This window comes from Barbatula barbatula (genome assembly GCF_947034865.1).
Source record: "Barbatula barbatula genome assembly, chromosome: 6".
Taxonomy (NCBI): domain Eukaryota; kingdom Metazoa; phylum Chordata; class Actinopteri; order Cypriniformes; family Nemacheilidae; genus Barbatula; species Barbatula barbatula.
Window position 1 is genome coordinate 13,700,366 of NC_136765.1, and position 13,835 is coordinate 13,714,200.

General features: G+C 39.2%; 1 protein-coding gene across 2 annotated transcripts in view; it reads right to left on the reverse strand.

The window, feature by feature from the left end:
* The window catches only part of fut8a (fucosyltransferase 8a (alpha (1,6) fucosyltransferase)), a 67,535-nt gene that overhangs the window by 31,300 nt on the left and 22,400 nt on the right, over window positions 1-13,835 (reverse strand). The window contains exon 1 of one of the 2 annotated variants that reach the window (XM_079458928.1): window positions 1,958-2,171. The exons of the other annotated variant lie outside the window; for it this stretch is intronic. The gene's annotated coding sequence lies outside the window, so the exon portion shown is untranslated. Of the gene's footprint in view, window positions 1-1,957; window positions 2,172-13,835 lie in introns of those variants that run through there. 2 annotated transcript variants of the gene reach the window in all.

The following is a 13,835-nucleotide window of genomic DNA, read 5'->3' on the forward strand; positions in this document are numbered from 1 at the left end:
CGTTTAGGGCTACTGTAGAAACAACATGGAGAATTCCATGTAAGGAGGCCCACGGTGTATGTAGATAGAAAAAGCTAATTCTAAGGTCATAAAACATCTCTAAAGACATAGTTATGTACCGGAATATTATATTGCATTTCTGTGAATAGATCCTTTGACCTCAACACAGATTATTTCATATTATTTAAAAAAAAAAATGTTTATTTTTTACTCCAAAATCGTACAAATACAGCTCTAACCGCATAAGTCGACATCTGCTTAGCAAAATGAAATGTGTAAAAATGACACTACGACACCTTAAAATCAAGTCACTCTAGTGCCATTCAGCACAAATACATTCGTGACAAAGAATGATATATAATTTCTTCAGGCCTGAAGTGTGCAATAGGGGACGACACATCTATTTACAACACCAAATAAAGTGCCTCTCCACAATGACATTGTACTTATTTAAGCTTATAATTAACTTGGCACACCCAGGGGTGAATTGGGCATTCCAAGTTTCCTGCACAAACATACATCACAGACAGCAAGTGTAAGTATACGCTCAACATCCTCATTACAGAAATGTCACCAGTCACTGCTATAAGTCTTAGTTTTAAATGGAAAATGGGTAGCAAGTCATTAAAATGCTGCATTAAACCGAACCGGACGATTTGGTCCTGAAAGAGAAATAATCTGTAAACTGCACCGTCCTGCATGAGCGCACCCTCCAGTATCCCGCTCCTAGAGCTCATGAATAATTGAGATCTGCATAGTGACACAGCAGCAACGTGCAGGCAAGGACAGCAATAAATCCATAATTAATGCCTGCAGGATGGCATCCTGGGTATTACCAGTCATGCTTCTCAACAAAGTAATGACATATAAACCCCATTTATGAAAAACATACAACCACACATTGGTTTTACAGCAAAACCATCAAATGATCTTCTTTGTTCACCCAAAAATGAAAATTCTGTCATTGTTTACTCACACTCACACCCAAATCTGTTGGCATTTCATTGTTCTAAACACAATTGAAGATATTTGGAAAAATGTCAGCAACCAAATAGATCGCATCCCCCATTGACTCCCAGTATTTACTTTCCCTACTATGGCAGAAAATGGGGGATGTGATCTGCTTGGTTACTGACATTCTTCCAAATATCTTCCTTTGTATTCAACAGAACAAAGACATTTGTACAGTTTTGGAACAACACGAAGATGAGCAAATGATGACAGAAATTTCATTTCTGCATGAACTTTAAGCTCCAATGTGTGCTGTGATGTAACTGCTGATACCCAGCGCTAATTTCAAGCTTGTTCTTCATTTTAAAACTATAAAACACAAAGTGAGCCAATAAACTCAAACAGCTGAGCAGCCATTTATACAGTCATGCCACAGTGACTTTCACCATTAGGTTTTTCATACCGCAGACCTTCAACGTACCATGAAATATGTGTAACAAACGTTCGATGCACGGCTTTTTCGTAGAGCAGCTGGGAATGACAGACTCTTAAAAGTGTCAAATACTAATATTTAAAAATCAATATTTATCGATTGAATGCTACCATGACAAACTATCACATTTTGCCACAGTGTTTCCTAAACGATTTTTATGCAGTATTTCATCAGTAAAACTCCCCCTCATCGACACCAAACCAGTTTTATCATTAATATCACTAAAACTGCCATTATTACAATTAATCACACATACATAAACCATTAGGAAATTTACGATGTGGTTGAAAAATAAACTCGGTACATGTCTCAGGTCATTGAGACACCCGAGCTTGCATGTTTTTTAAGTTTTTACAGTTCTGCTGTAAGTCATGGTGACACTTTCGAGATGAGTAAACAGAAACTTCTGTCATCAGTAAACAAATCGGACTAAAAGTGCTATCTACACATAGCCAAAACATGTTTTGCATCCTTCACAAACATTCAGCACGATAAATAAAAGCATCTACTCACTTTTCCAACCTCTGCGCCATACAGTGATGTGATAATACAGCATAAAGTGTCTTTAAAGGTCTGTAACATCTCTCGCTCTCTCTCCCGCTCTCATATGAGCCACATCATCTCTCATTCAAACACAGGTGTTATGAGGCGCACACCCACAGGTTTAATGGATTAGTCATTTAAGAACCAACTACATGCCTTAGTGGACGATAACATTGTTTACTTTAAGCTTGCAGGGATTCAGATTCACATTTTAAACGAGTCAAATCTCCTCCTTTACCCCTGGAGTAGCCTATATGTTAGCTTCTTCTGTTGGTTATACTTATTTTAGCACCATTTTTACAGCGTTGCCTTCAGGAGCGTATTTATTTCTGTCAGGATAAATGTCCTCTAAAAGTAATTTTCAGAAACATTTTGTTACAAATCACACAGCACACAGTTGTCATTTTATGTCAAATACTACAATTGAATCAATACAAATGGTCACTATGCTGTCTAAAGCTATGGGCCTAAATGTAATACTCTGAAACATAAACCCACAGGAACAAACTACATGTGATTTTTATATTACCCATAGCATTCATTTTCTGATCTTACTATATGTTTTATTGAAATCCATATGGCGATTGAGAGTAGTTTAGTTCAGTTTGTTGTCTATGCAGCTATAAATAAACAAGATAGCCTTTTGATAGATGAAGCACACACAAACATCTAGAATAATGGATTCTCTGACGTTCTTTCCCATTCTGAGAAATGTCAGGTGAACTCCTTTTATCAATAGAGGTGCATTGTGGGAGCCCTATATGTCTATCGACCACTCCCTCTTACTGCATTATCTAGCCTATTCTTCCACCAGACTGCGGTACAGATCCGATGTCCTGTGAAACTCTGATAACCTATTAGCTTTCAGCTTAAGTAGAAGATCAACATATTAATAACTCGGAAGGAGGACGAGGAATGGGTTCATTATATGCTATGAAATACAAGCATGTTAAATTCAGGTGTGGCCTATATGCTTGTGTACTGTAAGTGTGCTTTATACAATATCTAGAACAGTTTATCCTACGGGGGATAAATGTGAGAGGGTTCATTAAGTCATTACACACAAACAAAAACACAAAAGTTGACAATGTTTTCACATGAAAACCAGGCTTTGCTTTTTCAGAGCTTGAGACTTCGGAAATGGGACACTTCACATACTTCAAGGCATCGTAAGGATGACGTGGGATCTTTAAGAGAACGTTTTTCTCTTAAAAACCTCTCAGAGGACAGACATGCTATCGCTTAAAGCAACCCACTTAAACGTGGGCCATTCAAACATACCTCTCATGCAAACTCTTCAGAGGTGAAAAGATCACATGGTGTGAAAAATGATGTGCTTATCTATAAAATTTGCATCATGCCTCAAAACATACCATATGCATAAGTTATTTTTATCAACAGGGATAACAATGTAGCCCAGTATAATCCCACCTGGTATCATGACTAACAGTAAACATCCAATGTTCAACATTTTTAAATCCTGGATTCTATGTTCACTGTATTTTGTGTCTTACATCGAGGAATATTAAGGTGTTTACACTGCAAAGAAAAACTGCACCTTATCTCTATAGCTGGAAGCACATTTAGTCTTACTTAAGTTAAAGAAAACACACTGCAGCTGTCACACACAGAGACCCAGAGCCACTGCGCTAACGTCTGCCTTAGTTAAAGATGCGGCCGGCCATTTTCACTGACATTGGCTTATTTAAACTCTTCTAAGGCATTGACAGGTAAGTAGAAAAATTGATGGTCAATGTTCGTTTAAAATGTATGTTATTATGAATTGTATATGGAGTATTTTACGGCAATCCTTCCATCTCAGATACTTGAAATAACAACACGATTTTGATTTTTCCACATTTTTCCAGAACTCCTGAAGAGCCGGTTGAACGTTTTGCTCACCTGGGGCGAATTCGTACTTCAATGCTGAAACTTTCTCCTGAATAAGGACAGGCTAATCAATTAAATGAAAATGTGGACTGACAATTGAATTTGCATCTTAAATTTGCAAACTTTGAATATCAGTAGAAATCTGCACGTATTGTTCCTGCGGAGACGGAAAATCAACATGCTCAAAAGAAGACATAAAAATAAATTCCCTACATCTTCTGTATTTAATATTTTTAACAAAAAGGGAGAGAATTATGGAGGCTGATCAAAACAATGAATTTATTCCACTAGACAAGAACTTCTTTGGGACATTTGAAGTGCAAAAAAGCACCAAAGTAGACTCATCTAAGAGGTTGCTTGCTCACAATACTCAAAAGACCTCTCCACAAGCAATTATTATTATTTTGTATTTAAAGGGCAGTTGATGATTTCCATTGCCAACCAAAAGTCCCCACAAAAGAGGATCTGTCCACCCTCAAATGATCAGCCCTCTGGCCCCATTACTGCCGGCCCAGGTCCAGAGTCACAACAGGAGCAGGTGGCCAGGAGGACAGGCACAGACCACCACTGGCAGGGTGTGATGACATGAGGTGCACCTGATGCGTACCATGCCTCATTACCGCTACTATAAACCCAGCATTAGGTCACACCTTTGGAGTGACAGATCCCCCCACGTGCAAGCATCAGGTGTCTTCAAGGTCCGTGGATGTGCGACATATTGTCGTTGAACTGAAGAAAAGTTAATGCCAAGTTGGTACGTGGTCTCTCGACCTACTGGCACGTGTGCAAGAGCAGAACTGAACTTATCTGGCACAACAAGGACACCATGCCCCATTTTGATGACCCTCTAGATATTTATACACCTACTTCACCTATTTATACTCCTTTTGTCTTTTATTTGTATGACTATGGACACTTTCTGATATAGCCTGAATAAACTTTTGACTAAATATACAGTGTCCAATGTAAAATGACAACAACAAGTTTGGTTAGTCTAGTAAGCTTGTATACACATGCCTTTTCTAAACATTACCGGTGCACATCTTACGACAAAAGACTGAGTATAATACAAGTTTTCGGTTAAGCCATTCTATCAGCATTGTCTTAATACATGGATTTCTTTGTTCGTTTCAATAGAAGATACAGTATGTAAAACAAATGATGCATTTACACACCCATGCCAGACCAACCCATATGACTCTCTCCTATGGAACGAAACTACAAATAAAACACTACAACCAAGCCAGTCAGATGTATGTGATCGATTAAAATATCAACATTTTTTCTATACGTTTTAGAAAATGTTCATTTCGGTGTGTTCTGTTGGTCTACATACCGAATAGAGCACGTTTCACTTTGCCTTTTCACTGTAAGCTTTAGGCCCTGTTTGATGTAGCGTTAACCTGAGACAATATAAATTTTTGACTTCTCCATTTCTCTGCAAATGAAGCTGTGAGCAGAGTTTGTGTGAGGTTTGTCAGATGCATCGTGAGACTGTTGAGTTTGTGGTTGAACGTGTGAAAGTTGTGCAGGAAAACTGGCGAGGTTGCAAAACCTCCACGTTGAAGCAAGACAATGCGAATGTGTTACCCCGGTTGTTTGTGTGTGTGTGTTTTGTTTTAGTCTGCTCTGATAGCGAGTGGAGTTTATGTAAAAGGTGTGGCCTGAGGCTATCTCTGATCATCAGGGAAAAGGTCACACCTGCTCGGAAAGAACAGACACGTTCTCCAAGGGTTCATGTGTATAAAAAACAATTATGCAAAAGAGTGGGCCTGTTCGAACAGGGGGTGGGAGGGCAATTAGGAGAGGGAAGCTTGGGTTTGTCTCTTTCATCAGTTTTATATTCAATAAGTGTCACATTAGGCAGGCAACACCTGTTAAGGCAATCTGGTGTTGCCTCTGTAGTTGTGTGTGTGTATGAGCATGTGCGTATTGTACAACAAAGCTGATGTGAAGTTAACTAAATACTTGAGGCTATACAGACTGTATGTGACCCTGGACAATAAAACCAGTCTTTTGGGTAAATTTGTCAAAATTGAGATTTATACATAATCTAAAAGCTGAATAAGATAAGCTTTCCATTGACATATTGTTTGTTATAGAATATAATATTTTGCTGAGAAACTATTTAAAACTCTGGAATCTGAGGGTGCAAGGACATTTACTAAAAATCTTCATGGAACATGATCTTTACTTGCATAAAAGAAAAATCAATAATTTTGACCTATAGAATGTTTTGTTTACTTTGATACAAATATTCCGTTGCCACTCAAAACTGGTTGGTGGTCCAGGGTCACATATATCACTATTTTCCTTCTTAACCTTGTACCTCCATATTTCGTGATTTTTATTTTTGCCATAAATCATTATAATTGAATTGAATTAGTCACTGTTTTGCAAATGTCTTACCAATAAAAAGTATGAAGAACTGCTTTTCAACTTGAACAGCGCAGTATTTAATCATGTAAAATGTACAGTGCCTTTCCATATCCTGAAAAACTTCAAATTTGTATAGCCGAGGATTCAGAAGGACAGCAATGAAACGGTGCTTAGTGTCTCTTATTGTATCAGAATTGCAGTGAATACAATACATGAAATGCCCCAAAAAGATGTGGGTTGTTGCCAGAGAGATGCTAAGGTGGTCTAAATAGATTTTAGTGGGTTCCTTTGGCGTTATTAGGTTGTTTAAGGTTGGTTGCTTAGTGGTTGCGTGTTGGGCCAAGTGAAAGAGATACCACCTCACCTAGTCTCTACGATACTCTGGTTTATAGCTCATTTGGAGCACACAAATAGATCAATTCACATCTACAGCACAAGTAGCACGTCAAAATCTAAAAACTACAAAACTAAATTGCAATGCAAGAACAAATAATAGTAAAGGCTGCCTTGCCAATCACCATTAACATCATTACCACCCATAATCGCAGTCCACTGCTCACCACATGATCACTGGGGCCCTCAGGGATCGGTGCTTGGACCGCTGATTTTTTGCTATCTACACGACATCCTTGGGACCCATCATACAGGCACACAGCTTCTCGTATCACTGTTATGCTGATGACACACAGATCTACATCTAGTTTCACCCAGACGATACCACTGTAGCAGCTCGCATGTAACAGCCTGTCTAGAATACATCTCAGCTTGGATGAAAGAGCATCACCTCCAGCTGAACCTGGCCAAGACAGAACTACTTGTGTTTCAGGCACACCCCACGGTGCAAAACAATCTCACCATCTAATTTTGACAATCCCACAATCACTCCTTCCAAAACAGCCAGGAACCTCTGAGTCATATTTGATGAACAGCTGTCTTTCAATGATTACATTGCAAAGACAACCGGATCATGCCGATATGCCATATTCAACATTAGAAAGGTTAGATCCTATCTCACTGAGCATGCAGCACAACTCCTTGTCCAGGCCCTGGTAATGTCAGGGTTGGACTTATGCAATGCTCTCCTTGCTGGTCTTCCTGCAAAGGCTACCAAACCACTCCAGCTGGATCAAAACTCAGCAGCACGCCTCATCTTCCAACAGCCCAAAAGGGCTCATGTGACACCCCTTTTCATCTCTCTCCACTGGCAACCGGTTGAAGCCTGTATCCGATTCAGGTCACTAATGCTTACCTGCAGGATAATCACTGGATCTGCACCGGCATACTTTCACACCCTACTACACCCCATCAAGAACCCTTCGTTCAGCAGACGAGCTGCGGCTTGTATTGCCTTCTCATAAGGGCAGTAATTTTTCCCGCTCATTCTCCTTCACAACTCCTTCCTGGTGGAACATTCTTCCTAACTTGGTCTGGTCAACCACATCTCTTACAACCTTCAAAAAACTACTTAAAACGCATCTCTTCTGTGAATACTTGACAGACAAATGAAAAAAAATATTTCATGTACACTAAGCCTCTCAGTTTCTCTCAACGTGTAGTGAGAGTTTTGTTGAAACGAGTGACTTTGTATTAGAATCTATTGTATTATTGCTCCTGTTTGACATATCGTCTATTGTTCCCTGAACTTTTTGTAAGTCGATTTGGATAAAAGTGTCTGCTAAATGACTAAATGTAAATGTAATCTCTAGTGACACTATATATAAGTACAGTCCTTTATTTAATAGCAATATTCATGATCGAGGTTCAACAAAACTGATCATACAGATGACTCTGAATGAATCAGCTGCTGAATCATTTCAGTCCTTTAAAGTTTTGAGTCAAGAGCTGTAATAAACTTAATGACTCTCATTGGGCCACGAGTGAGATTGGGGGTATACGTGTGAAGGAGGGGATAACTTTGATTTAACTTCTTATTAGAGATTAAGTGTACATGTGGGTGTTTTATTGACTAGCTATAGTAGATCAAAAAGACAAATCTATTTCCATCCATCACAGCAGTAGATTAAAGTTTGAGAGATGTTTAAAAGATTAAGAGCCGTCACAATTCAAACTGAAATGTGTGAGGATGGAATTCTGTTAAAGGGGACATTAGTGGACGACTGGATTTTTGAAATAGACAATAATATTTGTATATGTTAGATAATGTAAATGAACAACAGAAGATTGATAAACGAATATCTTTAAGATTGCATTATACATGTCTTAAAATAATGAAACTGTAATGGCTTCTGAACTGTGGTGTGCACAGGCCTGTTATGTTGTTTTCCTTGAAGCGACAGCATTAGACCATTTATTGCAATTATACATATTTTACTGACAGACCTTGAAAGAACACCTTATAGCCTTGCACAAGAAGTCAGTACAAAGCCATATTTTGTCTTAATAGCAAGGCACTAGATGTCGAGCATCACTGCAGTGGTCCCTGGAAGGGCGTCAAATCTATTTAATGTCAAGTTAGTTTACTGAGGCTGTATGATAGAGCAGATGCGGACAGCGTCAAGACTTGTTCTTTTTTTATGAGCTAATACAACACATGACCTTTACTTCATCATGTGTGCTAGAGATGGTTGCCAGAGTACGACAGAAAGAGAGAAAGAGAGAAAACTCTCATTTTGCCTTTAAGTTAATGGTTGTTTATGGTTTGCACCAGGAAATGTGTGAAGATATTTAGGAATGCACCGATACCAGTTTTTCTCTGCTGATCCGATTCCGATACTGAACCAAATCCGATACCAGTTATTGTTGACCTTTTAAGGTTTAGAATGTCTGTAACTCACACAGTCATTAAATTTATCTGCTTAAAGTCAAGCTTTGTATATTCATGAAATACATCAAAACTTAGATAAATAATATACGCAGTATGACGAACATCTTTATTAAGAACACTGTGCTAAACTTGTAATTGAAATAAATTAAATTGAATCAAGCTATGGAGTCATCCAAATGACAATCTGTATTTTCCAACCATCCAGCATTTCTTTGATTGAAGCTGAAATCACGCTGCTTCTGTGTGATCCTCGCAACTCTTTAGCATGTAGCACAGCACTCTGCAATGCGTAACCAGAATCCATCCAATGCGCTGTTACACTCAAAAGGGAATGGGACACACGTCGGAGCTCAAAATATTAGTAGTGAGGCTCAAAGATTTTACATCTTTTAACTGATCCGCAACATGCGACGAGACTGTAAAATAACTCGGGGAAAGCGGTTTCAGAAATGTATTTACGCGATGGTAAACTAACGCGGTTCAGGCGACGGAAGCCTACATTTTCCACAACAGATCGAGGCTGATCATCTAGTACAATAAATTCCACAACTTTTTCTGTGATTTTTACAGATTTTTTGTCGGCTTTATTAAGTTTTTCTTGCTTTTGAAATACTTCCTGGAAGGTTTGGTGCTTTAATTCGTCCTTTTTGTGTTTCGCTTGTACAAACTCTTCGTGATCTTTTCCGTGATGCTTCTGAAGATGTTTGACTAAATGTGTCGTATTGTAACACGCAACAGTACTTCCACCTCTTCCACACTGGAAGCTGTGCTGCTTTCTGTTATTTCAAGCGTGAAATATTTCCACATCTGCGACATCTTTAACGCGCTGAAGTTAATTTCCATATAGGCATAAAGTTGGGTCCTGAAAGGTCTCCCCGCTAAACTCGACTGTCAGGCAATTACGCAAAATAAATTTCAAAGTATTTAATTATTATTTTTAAGTAAATGCATTTTTCGTTTTACTGAAAAAGCAGTGTTTTCTTAAATACAGCTCCCCGTTCAACAATTGCTGGTAATTTGGTATTGGATTTGGATCGGTCGTGCTGACTCGCGCATGATCGATACCCGATCCTTTCAAAAAGGTATGGATCGGAGCGAAATCCGATCCAGAATATCGGATTGGTACATCCCTAGAGGTATTCAAAGCTAAATAAATAAAGGGTCACCCTCACGTGATTCCAAACATGTATGACATTCTTTTAGAAGTGAGACTGGGGTCACAGTTGCGAGAAGCAAGTTAATGCCTGAAGTGTTTAGAGACATCTCTCTACGTCTTCCAAGTCTGACAGTCTCAAACACTCCATTTGCGTCTCTGAGTGAGAGAACGTTATGTGTACTGACATAGTGATTACACTCCTTCACTGTCAAACAACCCTACACAGGACTCCCGAAAAGAAGAAACAAAATCACGAAACAATGAAAAAGCAGTGTTTAGAGAGTTGAAAGTACAATCTCTCACAACTTTTCAAATCCTTGGACAAGATAATGACAGCGAAAGAGAAACCTAAAGCCCCCCAACCGAAAGATGGAGAACACAAATCAATTACCTCCGCTTTCTTCAAGTATGCTCCCTTCAAAGTGGAACAGGAAGAAATTAGCCGAACGAGTTGTTTTGCGTGTTAGCAATTGAGTAAGATGTCCTTCTGTGTGCTTTAATTTAGTCTCTGGACAGTCTGGGCAGTTGTTTGAAATCGGTCTCGGAGCTTCTTCTCTGGCTTACGCTCTGAGCATTGCTTGGTTAATAAGGAGTCGGTCTCAGTGACGAGCATAGAGCTAATCGGTTTGTGACTGCCTCTGAGAGATGAATGAACATGGGAAAACCTGTGTGTGGGGGCGTGTCAGAACTCTGCCCATCTTTACACCTCGGGCTGTGTTGAGATCGCTGACGCGAGAGCATGCATTTTGGAGTCTCGCCCTGTAGTTTCATGTGTAAAAGTCACTTTATTATTGGAACATATGTCTCACATGATTCCGTCTCGCCTGCTATTGTTCTGTCTTGTATCTCTTTCTCTCTCTCTCTAATACCTCATCTCTCTTTCATTCTTTGTCAGTCCGCCCACCCTATAATGGGTATGGTTATGTGTTTCAGACCAGTTGGAACAAAAAACTTATATTGCGTGTATATGGATATATACAGTATTATATGACTAAGGGCTTACGTAACTTAAAGGTATAGTTCACGCAAAACAAAAAAAAGGTATAGTTCACGCAAAACCAAAAACATAATAAATTATGTTAAAAAACATAATTTACTCACCAACATGTCACTCCAAATCAGTATGACTTTCTTTCTTATGCAGAAGAAAAAAGAAGACCTTTTGAGGAACATTGGTAACCGAACAACATCGGACCCATTGACTTTAATTGTATGGAAACAAAATTCCATTACTCAACATATCTTCATCTGTGTTCCAAAGAAGAAAGAGTCATATACGGTTTTAAATTACATGGGCGTGAATTAATGATGACAGAATGTTTATCTTTGGGTGAACTATTGCTTTAACTAGGCACAGGTTTCATCTCCCTTTTAACCCCAATGTTGCTACTTTTAGGGTTTCTGTGCCAGCCATCTTAGTCACAATAGGGCACTGGCTGATCCTCGCACATCAACCTCTTTCCATCCAACCACAATGGGGCCTCTTACAGCATCCGAACGCTCTTGTCTAAGCAAAACTGGCTCCCCTGACGTCTCCGAACAATGGAGGGCAGTGATCTCTGACAGTGACCCTCAAGGCAATCGCCTAAATAAAAGAAAACAAAAGAGGTGGGTGACCACAGTCCCAAACATCTAATCTTAGAGCCAAACAAAAGGGAGGCGACGCTTTCTTCGAATCTCAGTTTCTCAAAGGCTGTCAAGTGCTGGATGTGGATGGAGGAAGCTGGGGTGGACTCAAGCCGGCATGCTGAAGGGGTCTTGCGGAGTCTGAGCCTGCTCCCAGTTTGTGCCGTTACAGCCTGGAGAGCAAACAACTACACGCCACACAAACAAACATGACCACACACGCACCAGTGCCTGCACAAACGTTATCTCCAATCTCATAAACAAGCCAATCTCTGTCTGTACTGTTTATGGCTGCTATGATATGGGTTTTCTAGCGAATAGACGCAGCGTGCAGGAATGTCAACATCACAGCCTTCTTCTGGATGATGTAGGTCAGTTCACATCCCGTTCTTCTTTTGCACCGCTGTAGGAGCAGTCAGCTCACGTGAGCTCTGATGAAAAACGTTTGCCGAGCCAGCAGCTTCAAAGCAAATATACAGTTTATATTGAGAATATTTAAACGTCTGGGACTTGCTGGTCCAACCGCTTTCTCTCAAACAGGAAGGAACAGCGTTTTAGTAGTACTTTGGCCGGCTTTTTTGAAATGTGTTAATTCTCGTTTTTTTACTCTGATAGCAACTCTGCCTAGTTTATTTATTTGTTATGGTATATGACACGCATTGTTTGCATGCCATAACAGGAATCAGTAGCGACTTGTAAAAATACAAGATTATTTCATTTTGGCATTTGGCAGACGCCTTTATCCAAAGCGACTTACATAGCATTATCCTATACATCTTGTTTTTCTCTTTTCGGGTGTCACATGCTGCACCTATAGGAAGGACTTTGTCGATATGACTTCATTTTTTTATGGTCTTTAATATTACAGTTCTTGTTTACTTGATTTCACAGTGTTTTCACGATAACGATATATTTCAGTGTAACAATCTCCCATTATAATTCTATTTCTCATACCTAATTTTTCTTAGATTGACTTAATTTATTTATTACAGTTCATTTGAATGCTCATCATAGTTATAAAATATCAAATTAAGTTCTGATAATGAAATGTATTATTTATTGATCTTTTGGCTATATCATATGTATACACTAGGAAGATAGACAACAAGTATAACAATGAAGAATAAATGCATAAACAATGAGAGTACAGTATTTGACTGGTTTTATAAACTGGTGTTCATGGGGTCTGTACTGTACGTCTTTATTGTTCTTTACTTTCTATTAGATGCTCACTTTTAGTTTTTTTTATTTGTTGTGACTCTCTTTCTTTAGGTTTCTTTATTCTTATGCTTGTCTTTGCACTGCGAGTCTCTGGTGACTCCACACGCGTCTCCCAAAACGGGGGTTCACGTCAAAGCGCTCACGCTGTAAGCATCGTCGCGCATTTGAGCGCAAGTTTCGCCTCGGCTCGACTAAAGTTGAATTTTATTAAAACTATTAACAGCTTTACAACACAATCTGACTTCTGAAATACGTGAGAATTCGTTTTTTTTATATGCACGTGCAGATAACTGCACCCCTACTCAAGAACTCTGGGTGAGAGAGAGAAAGCGCCGATGTGGTGCCGAAAAACGACTCCCCATTTACATTAGGTGTTAGGATTGGGTGTGGGAGAGGGGTAAGGATTAGCTAATCCCCCAGCAGTTTCAATGAGGGGAGTCGGAATCTGGTGGGGAGTCCAAATTTGGGACAACACCGGACTGGAGCGAATCACGAAACTACAGACTGAAAGAAAGTCAAAAGTGTATTTGATTTGTTACTTTGTTATGGGTGCATTCATTCACATATTTCTTCTTCATAACTCCCATATTTTTTTTACTTATTTACATTCCGTGGAATGCACGAAATAGAAAAATATTTGACAGTTGACATTTTATTCCGTGGTAACGGTATATTCCGTCATTCTGCCCAGCCCTATTTACGTCATGGGATTATTTCTTGGCTCCCATCCTAAATGCATGTACGTGTGTCAATTTCAGTGACTCTTCTGTTAATGTGTTTGCCATTGTTCT